Genomic DNA, 17610 nt, shown 5'->3' with positions numbered 1-17610 from the left:
ATTAGTGTACACGTAATAAGTGGTAGGATATTTCTAAATCAGCTATTTATTAAATAAAATACAATGGGGACTGAGGAGTCTTTCATTGGTTAGTGAAGGTATTAAAGTTTGCTGAAACGTCTTAATTTAAAGCAAATAAATTTACAGATAGATTAATTGTGAAGGCAGTGTCCAATTTACAGTCCATATACTCTACAATGCAAAAAGTACAAAAAATCTAAATTTTCAGGTTTAGAATGTGCAATTTGGAAGGATCATATAGTTTAAGAGAAAAGGAAGGGAAAACAAAAACTGTTGTAATCACTACACCTAAGATAATTGTGCTTTTTTATATTCTATTTATTATTTTTTCATTTTGAGACAGAGTCTCGCTGTGTCACCCAGGCTGGAGTGCAGTGGCACAATCTTGGCTCACTGCAACCTCCACCCCTCTGGCTCAAGCAATTCCCCTGCCCCAGCCTCCCAAGTAGCTGGGATTACAGGTGCACGCCACCACGCCCAGCTAATTGTTTTGTATTTTTAGTAGAGATGGGGTTTCACCGTGTTGGCCAGACTGGTCTTGAACTCCTGACCTCAGGCAATCCACCTGCCTCGGCCTCCCAAAGTGCTGGGATTATAGGCGTCAGCCACTGCACCCGGTCTGTTCTTTCATTTGAAAAAGATGTTCTGGGTCTCTCAGGTAAAGGTGTCTGGGTTGGGGACACAATTTATTTCTAAACACTAATTCCCCACTCAATTCTACATAAATAACCTAAAAAATGTAAATTTAGCAAAAGCCTGTACTTATACAGAAACCTAAGGAAGAAAGTCGTTAAAACGGCAGAAGTAAGTCCCACCTTGAGGGATGACACAGCCTCCTGGGAAGTGATGGGCAAAGTTCTGTTCCCTGTGAATCTCTAGGCTTAGAGGGTAGAGTTCTGGAGGAAAGAGTGGGCTGCGAGACTTACCTGGGGCTGTGGTGTGAATGTTTGTGTCCCTACCAAATTCAGATGTTGAAACCTAATCACCAATGTGCTGGTGTTAGGAGGTGAGCCTTTGAGAGGTGGTGAGGTCACGAGGGTGGAGTGCTTGTGAATGGCATTAGTGCCCTTATAATAGAGACCAGAGAGCTGCCTTCCCCTTTTCACTATGTGAGGACGCAGTAAGACGGCACCATCTGTGAAACAGCAAGAAGCTCTCCCTAGAAACGGAATCTACCAGCACCTTGACCTTGGACTTCCCAGCGTCCAAACCTGTGAGCAGTAACTTTCTGTTGTTTCTAAGCCCCCCAGTCTGGTGGTATTGTTACAGCAGCCCGAATGAACTAAGATACCTGGAAAGCTCCAGGTGAAGGCAGTCTAGGTATCCTGCCAGGATCCCTGTTTTGGGAGGTCAATGCAGGAACTCAGAGGTCCAGATGACTGCAATTAGTGAAGAACTGTGGTTCTGTGCCTCTGGGGAGAGGATCTTATGCTTTTCCCAGTGTAAAGATGATCCTAATTGTGGTGATGAACAGTCTGGTAAAATTGCGCTGGAGGCTGCAGAGCGAGGACCCCCAAGCCGAAACAAGAAGTTGCTGGTCCTGGTGGGAGCAGCATCCCTGGATGGGGGCTCACAGAAAGGCCAGTCTTTGTTGGCACAGTGAAAGCTATATAGAAAAACGAGACTGAACAGGTAGATACACGTGTGCCAGATTGGAGGCCTGGTCACAGCAAGCCTGCTATCAGTCAGAGTGGCTTCTCAGGCAGAGTGGCTTCTCTGTGAACAGAGGCGCAATGACACAGAGACAGAGTTCCCTGTGCAGCATAGCCTGTGGCTCACATGCTGTCCTCTGTCCTCAAACAGATCGATGGATTAACGATAATCAGTAAGCAAGAACAAAATTAACATGGTGTCTAGGAAAAGATTCTTTATCATGACATCCCACCAGTAAGATTCAGAGATTCCAGACTCCTGGAATATTTTTGAAATATTTTTGAAATCTATTTTTGAAAAATATTGTTGGCAAAAAATAAATTTCAGACAGCATCTGCTTTTTACTCTCAATGGCATTCAAGAAATATGATCTCCCTAAAGTAAGATGAACCGTGAGAGGACATGTCAACAGAAGACTCAGCTGAGACGTAAGCAGAACCATAAAGGGAAGTAAGGGGGCACTGAGGAAGTGTTTCAGAGCTGTACAGATAACATTAAAGTTTCAAAATGCATCAGAACCAGTAGAGCAGAATCAACCCTGCCAAGAACTATTTCAGTCATACAGAAGAGAGCCCAGAAAAAAAAATATATCTGCCATAATGCAAAAAACTAATGCCAAAAAAAGGAGAAAAGAATATGGGGGATTTCATGGCCATATGATGGAGATAAAACATGTGGATAATTGGTATTTATGAAGAAAACACCAGAACAAATGGAATGAAAAATTAATATTTAAAGACATATAAAAAGTCGTAGAAACCTAAATATTTCCGTTAAAATAGCTCACTGGGCACTGGACAAAATGAAGAGAGTCAAACACTGAACATATCGTGGTGAAACTTGAAATTTACATATAAATAAAGAACATCTTGAAAAAAGGTCATACACCAAAAAAAGAGAGAGAGAGATTGGAAAGGGAAATATAGATTGGTCTCAAAATTATAATATAGATGCTAAAATCAGTGAAGCAACCAACATTTGTAGAGTTTTGAGGGAGAAACTTTGTGATCCAAAATTCCTTACATAACCAAGCTGGTTTTCACCTGTCAGGAATGGAAAGATTCAAGGGCTCATGAATAAACAATCCATGTATTCTTCATGGAGGGAAGAGCTCTCAGAGAAGTAGCCTCTTGCTGCTCAAACTATGGGCCATAGCCCAACAGCATCTCATCACCCGGGACCTTGTTAGAAAACCAGAAACTCAGGCTTCACACCAGACCAATGAATCAGAACCTGCAAGCTATCAAGATCTCCATGTGATTTATATGCATATTAAAGTTCAAGAAGGACTGCTGTATTAAACCAAGTAATTAATCAAACTGTAAAACCCTCAAAACAGTGAAGTCATAGTTGAGGACTGTAGTGAACATTTAAATAACCATAGACTCAAATATTAATAAATGTATATTGAAAGTCTACATATACGTTTATATAATTTCAGGGCAATTCTTCTGGTGGCTTACGATTAACCCAACCTTCTTCACTTTTTGCTTATGGTTCTCAAGAATAACTGTAGAATGTGCTGAGAATGAAGTATTCTGAGATGGAGGGAACTGCCTGAATCAGCGTGGGCCTTGCTCCTGTCCCGCCTAAGGACTGTAACACCTTGAGTTATGGAGGAACTGCCCAGGCTTTGTTCCTCTCTCCCTAGAAGCTGGATGTCTTGCAAAGCTTTAGCCTAGTGTGACACATTGCCCCTGAGACATATAATCCAGGGAGGGCTGCCTTTCAGGGTCCCTCAGCTGTGGTGCAAGTACAGCATGTACCTTCAAGACTCCATCTCTCCAAGCAGCTTTCTGAGCCTTGGGGGACCAGCTCATAAGGGAGCCCAGGCTTATGTTGCCTCTTGCTGCCTGTCTGCATATAATAAACTCACTTCATGTAACTTGTTGCATGTGAGCATGTTCTGTCTCACTGGACTCAGGCAAGTTGGCAACCAGTGCACAGTGAACCTACTTCACAATAACATAAAATAATAACTTGAAAATAAATGTTGTCCGAAATCCAACATAAACAGAGTGGAAGAAGGGGTAGGTGACAGGAAATAAAATGTGCCTATTGTGTCGTCTAGTTCAAAGATATTCAATAGAAGTCTTAATCTTGAGATGTTGTATTCTTGGAATGGGTAGACATATATTCTTCTGAGCTATCATTATACACAAAGAATCATTGTAAACGTTCTGATGATCATCTTTCCAAAAGAGACCAATTAGTTTTTACAAATGACACCATACTATTCATACATTTTTAAAACCTACCCATTGAATATGATGTGCCTAGGTATGTATTTTTTTGTTGTTGTTATGTGTGTGTGTGTGTGTTTACTTTACCATAAGCCTTTTTTCTTTTTAATGCTTTAAGTTCTAGGGTACATGTGCACAACGTGCAGGTTTGATACATAGGTATACATGTGCTATGTTGGTTTGCTGCACCCATCAACTCATCATTTACATTAGGTATTTCTCCCAGTGCTGTCCCTCCCCGCTCCTCCCTCCCTAAAATAGGACCCGGTGTGTGATGTTCCCCTTCCTGTGTCCAAGTGATCTCATCATTCAGTTCCCACCTATGAGTGAGAACATGTGGTATTTGGTTTTCTGTTCTTGCAATAGTTTGCTGAGAATGATGGTTTCCAGCTGCATCCATGTCCCTACAAAGGATACAAACTCATCCTTTTTTATGGCTGCATAGTATTCCATTGTGTATATGTGCCACATTTTCTTAATGCAATCTGTCATTGATGGACATTTGGGTTGATTCCAAGTCTTTGCTATTGTGAATAGTGCTGCAATAAACATACATGTGCATGTGTCTTTATAGCAGCATAATTTATAATCCTTTGGGTAATATCCCCAGTAATGGGATGGCTGAGTCAAATGGTATTTCTAGTTCTAGATCCTTGAGGAATCGCCACACTGTTTTCCACAATGGTTGAATTAGTTTACAGTCCCACCAACAGTGTAATAGTGTTCCTAATTCTCCACATCTTCTCCAGCACCTGTTGTTTTCTGATTTTTTAATGATTGCCATTCTAACTGGTGTGAGATGGTATCTCATTGTGGTTTTGATTTGCATTTCTCTGATGGTGAATGATGATGAGCATTTTTTCATGTGTCTGTTGGTTGTATGAATGTCTTCTTTTGAGAAGTATCTGTTCATATCCTTTGCCCACTTTTTCATAGGGTTGTTTGCTTTTTTCTTGTAAATTTGTTTGAGTTCTTTGTAGGTTCTGGATATTAGCCCTTTGTCAGATGAGTAGATTGCAAAAATTTTCTCCCATTCTGTAGGTTGCCTGTTCACTCTGATGGTAGTTTCTTTTGCTGTGCAGAAGCTCTTTAGTTTAATTAGGTCCCATTTGTCAATTTTGGCTTTTGTTGCCATTGCTTTGGTGTTTTAGACATGAAGTCCTTGCCCATGCCTATGTCCTGAATGGTATTACCAAAGTTTTCTTCTAGGGTTTCTATGGTTTTAGGTCTAACATTTAAGTCTCTAATCCATCTTGAATTAATTTTTGTATGAGGAGTAAGGAAAGGATCCAGTTTCAGCTTTCTACTTATGGCTAGCCAGTTTTCCCAGCACCATTTATTAAATAGGGAATCTTTTCCCCATTTCTTGTTTTTGTCAGGTTTGTCAAAGATTGGATGGCTGTAGATGTGTGGTATTATTTCTGAGCGCTCTGTTCTGTTCCATTGGTCTATATCTCTGTTTTGGTACCAGTACCATGCTGTTTTGGTTACTGTAGCCTCATAGTATAGTTTGAAGTCAGGTAGCGTGATGCCTCCAGCTTTGTTCTTTTGGCTTAGGATTGTCTTGGCAATGCGGGCTCTTTTTTGGTTCCATATGAACTTTAAAGCATTTTTTTCCAATTCTGTGAAGAAAGTCATTGGTAGCTTAATGGGGATGGCATTGAATCTACAAATTACCTTGGGCAGTATGGCCATTTTCACGATATTGATTCTTCCTATCCATGAGCATGGTATGTTCTTCCATTTGTTTGTGTCCTCTTTTATTTCACTGAGCAGTGATTTGTAGTTCTCCTTGAAGAGGTCCTTTACATCCCTTGTAAGTTGGATTCCTAGATATTTTATTCTCTTTGAAGCTATTGTGAATGGGAGTTTATTCATGATTTGGCTCTCTGTCTGTTACTGGTGTATAAGAATGCTTGTGATTTTTGCACATTGATTTTGTATCCTGAGACTCTGCTGAAGTTGCTTATCAGCTTAAGGAGATTTTGGGCTGAGACAATGGGGTTTTCTAAATATACAATCATGTCATCTGCACACAGGGACAATTTGATTTCTTCTTTTCCTAAATGAATACCCTTGATTTCTTTCTCTTGCCTGATTGCCCTAGCCAGAACTTCCAACACTATGTTGAATAGGAGTGGTGAGAGAGGGCATCCCTGTCTTGTGCCAGTTTTCAAAGGGAATGCTTCCAGTTTTTGCCCATTGAGTATGATATTGGCTGTGGGTTTATCATAAATAGCTCTTATTATTTTGAGATACGTTCCATCAATACCGAATTTATTGAGAGTTTTTAGCATGAAGGCTGTTGAATTTTGTCAAAGGCCTTTTCTGCATCTATTGAGATAATCATGTGGTTTTTGTCTTTGGTTCTGTTTATATGCTGGATTACGTTTATTGATTTGCGTATGTTGAACCAGCCTTGCATCCCAGGGATGAAGCCCATTTAATCATGGTAGATAAACTTTTTGATGTGCTGCTGGATTCAGTTTGCCAGTATTTTATTGAGGATTTTTGCATCGATGTTCATCCGGGATATTGGTCTAAAATTCTCTTTTTTTGTTGTATCTCTGTCAGGCTTTGGTATCAGGATGATGTTGGCCTCGTAAAATGAGTTAGGGAGGATTCCCTCTTTTTCTATTGATTGGAATAGTTTCAGAAGGAATGATACCAACTCCTCCTTGTACCTCTGGTAGAGTTTGGCTGTGAATCCGTCTGGTCCTGGACTTTTTTTGGTTGGTAGGTTATTAATGATTCCCTCAATTTCAGAGCCTGCTATTGGTCTATTCAGGGATTCAACTTCTTCCTGGTTTAGTCTTGGAACAGTGTAAGTGTCCAGGAAATTATCCATTTCTTCTAGGTTTTCTAGTTTATTTATGTAGAGATGTTTATAGTATTTACTCTGATGGTAGTTTGTATTTCTGTGGGATCAGTGGTGATATCCCCTTTATCATTTTTTATTGTGTCTATTTGATTCTTCTCTCTTTTCATCTTTATTAGTCTTGCTAACACTCTATCAATTTTGTTGATCTTTTTAAAAAACCGGCTCCTGGATTCATTGATTTTTTTTTTTTTTGAAGTGTTTTTTGTGTCTCTATCTCTTTCAGTTCTGCTCTAATCTTAGTTATTTCTTGTCTTCTGCTAGCTTTTGAATTTGTTTGTTCTTGCTTCTCTAGTTCTTTTAATTGTGATGTTAGGGGGTTGATTTTAGATCTGTCCTGCTTTCTGTTGTGAGCATTTAGTGCTATAAATTTCCCTCTACACACTGCTTTAAATGTGTCCCAGAGATTCTGGTATGTTGTGTCTTTGTTCTCATTGGTTTCAAAGAACATCTTTATTTCTGCCTTTATTTTGTTATTTACCCAGTAATCATTAAGGAGCAAGTTGTTCAGTTTCCATGCAGTTGTGCGGTTTTGAGTGAGTTTCTTAGTCCTGAGTTCTAATTTGATTGCACTATGGTCTGAGAGACAGTTTGTTGTGATTTCTGTTGTTTTACATTTACTGAGGAGTGCTTTACTTCCAATTATGTGGTCAGTTTTAGAGTAAGTGTGATGTGGTGCTGAGAAGAATGTATATTCTATTTATTTGGGGTGGATAGTTCTGTAGTTGTCTATTAGGTCTGTTTGTTGCAGAGCTGAGTTCAGGTCCTAGATATCCTTGTTAACCTTCTGTCTCATTGATCTGTCTAATATTGACAGTGGGGTGTTAAAGTCTCCTATTATTGTGTGGGAGTCTAAGGCTCTTTGTAGGTCTCTAAGGACTAGCTTTATGAATCTGGGTGCTCCTGTATGGGGTGCATATATATTTAGGATAGTCAGGTCTTCTTGTTGAATTGGTCCCTTTACCATTATGTAATGGCCTTCTTTGTCTCTTTTGAACTTTGTTGGTTTAAAGTCTGTTTTGTCAGAGACTAGGATTGCAACCCCTGCTTTTTTTTTTTGCTTTCCATTGGCTTGGTAGATCTTCCTTCATCCCTTTATTTTGAGTCTATGTGCGTGTTTGCACGTGAGATGGGTCTCCTGAATACAGCATAGTGATAGGTCTTAACTCTATCCAATTTGCCAGTCTGTGTCTTTTAACTGGGGTATTTAGCCCATTTACATTTAAGGTTAATATTGCTTTTTTTTTTTTTCATCTACAGGTTTTTTTTATTAGAAAAGAAATTAAGTGTTGTCACTAAAGACTGAAGAAGGAAATTAACAATCTTACAATTCTAGAACAGGCAAACTTCATAAGGGATTCTTAAGTTTTCAAAGTGTGGGGGCTCTTTCACAGATACACTCTTGGTGTAGGGGGCTGTAAGTTTTCTCAGATGTTTTACACTTCGTGCTTTAATCGTTGCTGGTAGTCTAAATCAAACAAATACACAGTGTTCAGGATTATCTGGATAGCCATCTTAAATAACAGAGTGTTCCGCATGACCACAGCCTCTGTCTGCACTTGTGCCTCTGATCCATGTGACGCCAAGACCAACTATGCTTTTCATATGATTTCTCCAATTGGGTCCTGTGACCTTTCACAGAATTGTTGAACATTTCCTATGAGATCTATGGAGGACAAGGTGGAGAACACTGGTTCGGAGCAGTGATTTTCAAGGTGGGATGGGATAGGGTGGGGTTGAGTGGAGAGATGCATGTAGTTTGAAAGAACACATCTCAAAAAACAAAACGAAACAAAACAAAAAAAACCAAAATACCCACTGATTTCATAATACAAACTCCATAAAGTCAAGCAGCAAAATGATTTCAGCTAATGGACAGTAGCAGATAACCAACTATGGATTCATCATTGTGAAGAAGGAGTCTGGATAAACATAGTTGAAAAACACTGGCTTAGAGGTAGAGACATGCCGACACGTGGAGAACAGTAAGAAACGTGTGCCAAAGAGAACAGTTGAGGGTCAGTGAGGGAATCCTGGGCCAGAACTTGTCACAGTCTTCTGAAAACCAAAGAGCACATCCAGAAGAAAACCAAGATGGCCCGTCAACCTTCTTGGCCCTGTGGTTACTGCAGAGCTCCAATCTGCTTTAGCCGTGTCAGCAATTCCCCACTCTGTTGCATAGGGACTAGATCACTGCATCTGCCTATACAATCTTTACCGATAAAGACTCGAGGAACCGTTCTTGCTCCCGTGAGCTATTGCAAATAATCTTGAATCTCGTTAGTGTGGTTGGTAGCTGTGATATCGACAAATTCCAGAAGCTCTTGTTTGATGGGCAATTGACTGAGGATCTCTTGGGCCCTTCTGCAGTATGGGCAGGTGGGCTTGATGAACACAACCACCTTCTCAGGCTGGATTTTGCTGTTCACAAACTCTTGAGCCATGCCAATGGGCTGCGGTCTCCCCAGGAAGAATCCTCAGTTGCAGGTATTGCTTGGGGTATTGAGCCTAATATTGTTATGTGTGAAGTTGATCCTGTCATTATGATGTTCGCTGGTTATTTTGCCCGTTAATTGATGCAGTTTCTTCATAGCATTGATGATCTTTACAATTTGGCATGTTTTTGCAGTGGCTGGTACCAGTTGTTTCTTTCCATGTTTAGTGCTTCCTTCAGGAGCTCTTGTAAGGCAGGCCTGGTGGTGACAAAAATCTCTCAGCATTTGCTTGTCTGTAAAGGATTTTATTTCTTCTTCACTTATGAAGCTTAGTTTGGCTAGATATGAAATTTTGGGTTGAAAATTCTTTTCTTTAAGAATGTTGAATACTGGCCCCCACTCTCTTCTGGCTTGTAGGGTTTCTGCTGAGAGATCCACTGTTAGTCTGATGGGCTTTCCTTTGTGGGTAACTCGACCTTTCTGGCTGCCCTTGACACTTTTTCCTTCATTTCAACCTTGGTGAATCTGACGATTATGTGTCTTGGGGTTGCTCTTGTCGAGGAGTATCTTTGTGGTGTTCTCTGTATTTCCTGAATTTGAATGTTGGCCTGCCTTGCTCAGTTGGGTAAGTTCTCCTGGATAATATACTGAAGAGTGTTTTCTAACTTGGTTCTATTCTCCCCGTCACTTTCAGGTACACCAATCAAACATAGATTTGGCCTTTTCACATAGTACCATATTTCTTGGAGGCTTTGTTTGTTTCTTTTTACTCTTTTTTCTCTAACCTTGTCTTCTCACTTTATTTCATTAATTTTATCTTCAATCACTGATACCCTTTTTTCCACTTGATCAAATCGGCTATTGAATCTTGTGCATGCGTCACGACATTCTCGTGCCATGGTTTTCAGCTTCAGGTCATTTAAGGTCTTCTCTGTACTGTTTATTCCAGTTAGCCATTCATCTAATCTTTTTTCAAGGTTTTTAGCTTCCTTGCGATGGGTTCGAACATCCTTCTTTAGCTCAGAGGAGTTTGTTATTACCGACCTTCTGAAGCCTACTTCTGTCAACTCGTCAAAGTCATTCTCCATCCAGCTTTGTTCCGTTGCTGGTGAGGAGCTGCAATCCTTTGGAGGAGAAGAGGTGATCTGATTTTTAGAATTTTCAGCTTTTCTGTTCTGGTTTCTCCCTATCTTTGTGGTTTTATCTACCTTTAGTCTTTGATGTTGGTGACCTACAGATGGGATTTTGGTGTAGATGACCTTTTTGTTGATGTTGATGCTATTCCTTTCTGTTTGTTAGTTTTCCTTCTAACAGTCAGGTCCCTCAGCTGCAGGTCTGTTGGAGTTTGTTGGAGCTCCACTCCAGACCCTGTTTGCCTGGGTATCACCAGTGAAGGTTGCAGAACAGCAAATATTGCTGCCTGATCCTTTCTCTGGAAGCTTTGTCCCAGAGGCTTAGCCACCTATATGAGGTATCTGTCGGCTCTTACTGGGAGGTATCTCCCAGTTAGGCTACACAGGTGTCAGGGACCCACTTGAGGAGGCAGTCTGTCTGTTCTCAGAACTCAAACGCCATGCTGGGAGAACCACTGCTCTCTTCAGAGCTGTCAGACAGGGACGTTTAAGTCTGCAGAAGTTGTCTGCTGCCTTTTGTTCAGCTATGCCCTGCCCACAGGAGTCTAGAGGCAGTAGGCCTTGTTGAGCTACGGTGGTCTCTGCCCAGTTCAAGCTTCCTGGCTGCTTTTCATTTGACTTTTTCTTACCTACTTTAGCCTCAGCAATGGTGGATGCCCCTCCCCCAGCCAGGCTACTGCCTCACAGTTCAATCTCAGACTGCTGCGCTAGCAGTGAGCAAGGCTCCACGGGCGTGGGGCCCAGCGAGCCAGGTGCAGGATATAATCTCCTGGTGTGCCGTTTGCTAAGACCATTGGAAAAGCGCAGTATTTGGGTAGGAGTGTCCCGTTTTTCCAGGTAGTCTGTCACAGCTTCCCTTGGCTAGGAAAGGGAAATCCCCTGACCCCTTGCACTTCCCAGGTGAGGCGACACCCTGCCCTGCTTCAGCTCACCCTCCTTGGGCTGCACCCACTGTCCAACCAGTCCCAGTGAGATGAACCAGGTACTTCAGTTGGAATTGCAGAAATCACCCGTCTTCTGCGTTGATCACACTGGGAGCTGCAGACTGGAGCTGTTCCTATCGGCCATCTTGCTGTTGTTGTTATTTGTTTGTTATTTTTATGCTTGGGATTCTCTGAGCTCCTTGGATCTGTGGTTTGATGTATTTTGTTAATTTTGAAAAATTCCTTGTAAATATTTCTCTGAACAATTATATCTCTCTTCTGGGATTGTAACCACTCATTGTTAGATCATTTGATATTGTTCCACAGCTCTTCAATGTTCTCTCTCTCTCTCTCTGTGTGTGTGTGTGTGGTGTGTTTTAACTCTTTTTCTCTTTGTGTTTTGGTTGGGTGATTTCTAATATCCTATCTCCAAGTTTATTGATTCTTTTCTTGGTTCTCTCAAGTCTACTGAAGAGTCAGCTAAGTCACAATGGTTTTCTTTCCCCTGGTATTTTCCTTTTTAAAAAAGTGTTTTTAATATATTTTTTAAATCCCCTAGTATTTTCATTTGACTTTTTCTTACCGTTTCCATCTTTTTGCTGAAAATGTTCATCTCTTAATGCATGCTGACACTTTCCCCCTAGAGCATCTAATATATGAATTATAATTATTTTAAATTCCTCATCTGGTAGCTTTAATGTCTGGGTTCTTCCTGAGTCTGGGTGTGTTGATTGCATTGTCTCTTGACTTTGGTTGTTTTTATCTTGTTTTCCATGTGTGTCTTCTAATTTTTGATTGAATATTGGGCATCAGGTACAGAATAACCAACACTATGGTAAATAGTATTTATTCCTGCAAGTGGGCATGCCTCCTGTGCTAGGCCATTAGTGTTGGCAATGCTATATTATGAGATATTACATTCTCCTGAGTAAATCTACTTAGGAGTTGAGGTGGGTTTGAGTTTTGTTGTTGCTATGGTGACCTTCAGTACATCACTGGCTTCAATTTTTCTAGCATTACCTTGTGCTTAGGGTGGAGGCTGGGGTTCCAGGAGTTTTGTTCTCAGAGCTCCTGCTTCACCCTCAATTTTCAGTCTTACCTGTTTGTGACAAAGATGGGGAGGCCTATCTCCATGCTCTTGCCCTCTCCACGGAAACAGATTGCTGTTGCTCATTACTTGTTGCTTGCTTGCTGGTGGAGAGAGGGAAGGGAGGTTCTCTCTTGTCCAGATCCAGCTTCAGTCTTAGGCAAGTCTGTCTGCCTAGGTCTTAGGAATGGGACTTTCTCAGTGATCCTGCTCTTCTTCCCAGTGACTCCCAAACTGCCTCATATCTGTGCTGGGTCTTGAATAGGACAGTTCCTCGCCCCTCCCCCACATGTTGCAGACCCCTATTCATATTGTCATATATATGACCCTGGACCCAGAACTCTTTCCTGTGCCTTCTACAGGGGTAGAGCATGTTACTTTTTTTCTTTTTACCCTTTTCCCAGCTCCCCCAAATTTGCCAGTGCCCTGGAAACCTAAAATATAATTATAGGAGAGGAGAGTCCTGTCAGGATTTTGTGACTTTCCTACAACAGCAACCACTCCCATTCTTCAGGTCTGCACCACCAAAGAAGGTTCCCTTGGTCTCATTGCTCTGCTTCCAGACTTTCTCATGAGCATCTAGTGGAGGCCCAGTAGAAGGTCCTGCATGTGAGTGCAAACTCCCTTTGTGTCTGGAGCTCTCAGGGGTGCTGTATTCTTGTGCCAGCCCACACTTGACCTTTGCTCTTAATCATAAAGTTTAGCCAGATTCTTCTTACCCACTTGTACAGTCCCAGCATCTCTTCCTCCTGGTCTCTGCTACAGAGAAATCAGTGAGGGTGCTCCATCTTTCCTTGGAGAAGCCTGACTTTCCTTGGATTTAAGGATATTTGGTTGCCCTCTGCCCTCAGCTCTTTGATGAGTTCATGAAAAGTTATCATGTTGTAGCAGATATGGTCTTTTTTGTTTTGTTTTGTTTGTAGTTTATTTTTCTGTTATTAGGGTAGGGGAAAAATTTTTCCTGCTTTCTATACTCTAAGTGGAACCAGACATGGTTTCAAATAGTTGATCTCTTCTTTACAAAAAAAAAATCTCTGAAGTCTCTAACAGATGAAGAAATTTAAGCACAGAACATTTTAATCACCTGAAGTTATACAGCCAGGAGTAGTGCTGATATTCAAGCCTCTCAGTAGTCTGATGGCAGAGGCTGCACCACGAACCACTAAAATACACCACTGTGCACATCGCACATGGTCTAAATATGCCATTTTTAATTTACTCAATACTTTCCTGAAGGGTAGCAGTTTGCTTCCCATCGTTTGCTATTATAAACAATGCTGCAATGAAATTGTGAAGTTATCTCCCAAGGATAAGGTCCTGGACCTATTGCTGGGTCAAAAGGTATTCTTATCTAAATTTAAAATACCTACTGCCCAATATCAACTAGGAAGAGTCCTTTAAAAACTACATTGAAACTCTTTTCAATGACAAAATTACAGAAGTGGTATGAAGACAAACTTACTGCAGAAATTCAAATGCAAATGTTAGTTATATGCACATAACCTAGAAATACTTAACAATTAAGAAAAAACTAGGTATGTCATGATTACATAAAATATATGTAGATTCTATTTTATCATTTCTACCATAAAATATGCACAAAACTATTATAAAAAGTTAAAATGTATCAAAACTCATGCATGTAAACACTTACAGACCATACATGGCACCATTCTCAGTCAAGAGACATATAAACAAACATAAAGATGCAGTATTAAATCATAACTGCATTAAATTAACTGTAGCATGTACTGTACTACTATAATAATTTTGCAGCCACCTCCTATAGCTATTGCAGTGAGCTCAAGTGTTGTATCAGCTTCAAATGCTGTGTGATGTTTATCATCTCCCTTCAAGCAGTTCGTCTCTTCGGTAAATTGCGTATCACAGTAAAAAGTGATCTTGTGGTTCTCATGTATTTTTCATTGTGTTTGCTGCAATACCATAAACCTGGAATAACACCAGGGGACCCGTACAAAGCAGCACTAGGATGCCGGAAGGGTTCCCAGGAAGCAGAGAAAAGTCATGACATTACAAGAAAAAAGTTGAATTGTTTGATATGCACTGAGGTCTGCAGCTGTGGTTGCCGCCATTTCAGACAGGTGAGGCATCTTGTAAACAGATGACATAAACTTACGGTATTGATAAATACAGCACAGTGGTGCAAATGTATTTTCCCTTCTGTATGATTTTCTCAATAATATTTTCTTTTCTCTGGCTTACTTTATTGGAGGAATACAGTATATAACACATATAACCTACAAAATGTGTGTTGTTTGACTGTTTATGTTAACTGTAAGGCTTCTGATCAACAGTAGGCTATTAGTAGTTAAGTTTTGGGGAGTCAAAAGTTACACATGGATTTTCGACTGTGTGCGGGTCAGTGCCCCTAACTCCCACGTTGTTCAGGAGTCAATGTGTGTGTATATATACATATATATATAAAATATATATAAACACACTGTGTGTACATATATACACACACACACACAGTGTATATATTATATATATATGTGTCTCTGTGTGTCTTTACTCCTGGCCCACTCCAGTCCTACCTCTCTTCCTGCACCAACCACTATTGCTGTCTGCCACGTATAGTGGATAGGATTTTGAAAGCAGAGAGGAGAGCATTTCAAGCAGAAAGCACAGCACGAGCAAACGAAGAGAGGTGGAAATGACACACATCTGGCAGGAACAATAGGAAAGTAAGCCTGTCTGAAACAGAGTTATGCAATGTCAGAGACAAGTTTGCATAAGTAGAGGGAGCTACAGAAGCCAGGCAGAGGACTTGTGGTATGATATCATTGGAAATACAGAGCTATTCTTTATTTTGGGACAGAGCAGTGAGATGATAAAGCTGTTGTCTCAAGATGATCCTGGCCCAAACAATTGTACATTGTTTGGATGTTTGGATGGGAGCACATGGAATCAGGAGTCATGGCCAAGACACTGTGGAGATAATCCATGAAGGAGGTGGCGAAGGCCTGAGCCGCATGGTCATATTAGATATAGAGAGGAAGGCATAGAATATTACTTCTCAATAAATTAACTGACACGTGACCCACTGGAAGTTATCAACATGTCAAAGAGGTAACGAGCTTGTTTACTGTGTGTATACAAGGCTGAGTATTACAACTTCTTAAGATGAAGGTTTTATTAATTTTCCCTGCTTAAATTCCATAGTGAAGTATTATCATTTCTCCCCTACATACACTCTCCCTCTGTTGCCGCCCTCTGCCTTTGTTTCCTCACTTAGCTAAATCATAAGCCTGACTAAACCCAGCTGCCTGTTGTGTGACTGAACCACACAGCAGAACATACCTGGAGAAGATCCGGGTATGTCACACTGACATCAAGTGGAGCCTCAAGGCCACCAGGCATTAATACCAAACTGCCTGTTTCCTTCCCTCTCCCATTCTCACCGTGACCTCTATTTCAGACCTTTGCTGCCCTCCCCAAACCTCCAGCACTTCCCCTGTCTTCAGTGTCAGCTCATGATACTGCTTTCTACTACAGTGGAAAACAGAAGCCACTGGAGGGGACAGGTGCCAGCTCCTACCATTAGCCACCTGGACCCACCTCTCTGGATGTGTGCCCACCCACTGTACCTGCCCTCCTCTTATCACAGACAACCACTGGGGCTCCTTGGAAAGCCACCCTCTGCCACTACTCACCGGTGACATCCTCCTGCACTCCCTCAGGGCACTGCTCCAGAAATTCTCCCGTCTGTCTCCTGTGGAAGCCAATGTTTTCTTCATTTCTGGGTCATCTAACAATCAAACATGTTGACTCTTCTTTCATGTTAAAAAACAAAAACAAAAACACAAAACCCTCTGGGCCCCCTCTCTGCTTTAGTTACTATTGTATTCTTTTCCATTGCTTTATGAGAGAAGTTCTCCCAAAGAGTTATATTCATTGTTTCTAATTCCTTTCTTCTCCCTCTGGAAGCCACTCCAGTTGGATTTTTACTACCACCTGTCCACCAAAACTACTATTACCAAGGTCTCCACATCCAAAGGTGAGTGCTTAGAGCTCGTTACACGTGAACTGTCCGCAGGATGCCCTGTCAATGTACTATCCAAACTGGGACATGTGGGAGGGGGAATGGCTGGGAGTAACGACTAGACCATGTCAGTAGGTGTAAACCAGGATTGTCTGGGGGCAAACCAAGATGTATCAGCAGATTCGAAACAGCCTTTCCTTCCCTCTTTTGAAACATTTCTACTCTGGGCTTATGGACAACAGTAATCAGGTTTTCTTCCTGCCTTCCTGACTACTCCATGCCGGTCTCTATTTCCCATTCCTCCTAATCTCCTGGTCTTCAAAACAGTGAGGTGCCCCAGGACTCAGCCCTTGAACCTCTTCCCTCCTCTGTACTCACTCCCACAGGGATCTCCTCCTGTCTCAGTGCTTTAAATACCATCAAATGCTAATGACTCTCAAATTTATATCTGGCCCGCATCTCTGCCCTGGACTTGAATAGCCATCTGCCCACTCTGTGTATCTGCAGACTTCCCCAGTGTAATATGTTCAACATTGAGCAACTCTTTCCCAAAACCTGTTTCCCATCTCAGATTATAACAACTCAGTGCTCCTAGCTGCTCTGGCTGAACGCCTCAGTGTCATCCTTAACTCCTCTCTTTCTCTCACAACCCTCAGCCCACATCTGCTCAGTCAGCAAATCCTGTTGGCATGTACATCAAAAGAGACCCGGAACCTGCTTCTCATCACCCGCCTACCTCCGCCTTAGTATGAGTCACCAGTATCTTGTGCTGGGATGGTTGTAATTGCTCCCTGAGTGGTAGCCTCACTTCTGCCCTTGCCCCCTTCGCATTCCTCACTACAGCTCTCAGAGCCATGCTGTAGAAATAACTGGAAGCCAGATCCTCTCGTGTTTCTTCTGAAAACCCTCTGAGGACTTCCCTTCTCATTTGTAAAAACCATTGTTCTCATTCTGGACTGCCTTCTTATTCATTCGCTCTGTAAGTCCTTTATAGTTGCTGATCCCTCAGCTGGAACCAGCTATTCACATGTGTTACTCCCTCACATCTTTACTTGAAAGCCATGTCCCCAATAAGCCTATCCAAACCCTGCCATCCCATCTGAACCTTGACACGTCACACCTCCTTCCTTGCCTTGTTTTCTTCTGGGCACCTGCCACTGGCTAACATAGTATTTATCTTCTATATCTTATGTATTGGCTGTTTCCCTACCTACAATGGAAGTTCCATTAGGGC

At 41.5% G+C, this 17610-nt stretch overlaps 1 pseudogene; it reads right to left on the bottom strand.

Annotated features, from left to right (window-relative positions):
- Nucleotides 1-8835: 8835 nt before the first annotated feature.
- On the bottom strand, nt 8836-9290 carry LOC126952668 (glutaredoxin-1-like; annotated as a pseudogene).
- Between the last annotated feature and the right edge of the window lie 8320 nt (nt 9291-17610).

This window comes from Macaca thibetana, chromosome 4 (genome assembly GCF_024542745.1).
Source record: "Macaca thibetana thibetana isolate TM-01 chromosome 4, ASM2454274v1, whole genome shotgun sequence".
NCBI classification, from domain to species: Eukaryota; Metazoa; Chordata; class Mammalia; order Primates; family Cercopithecidae; genus Macaca; species Macaca thibetana.
The sequence above is the reverse complement of the archived record's forward strand: the minus strand, read 5'-3'. Positions and strand labels throughout refer to the sequence as shown.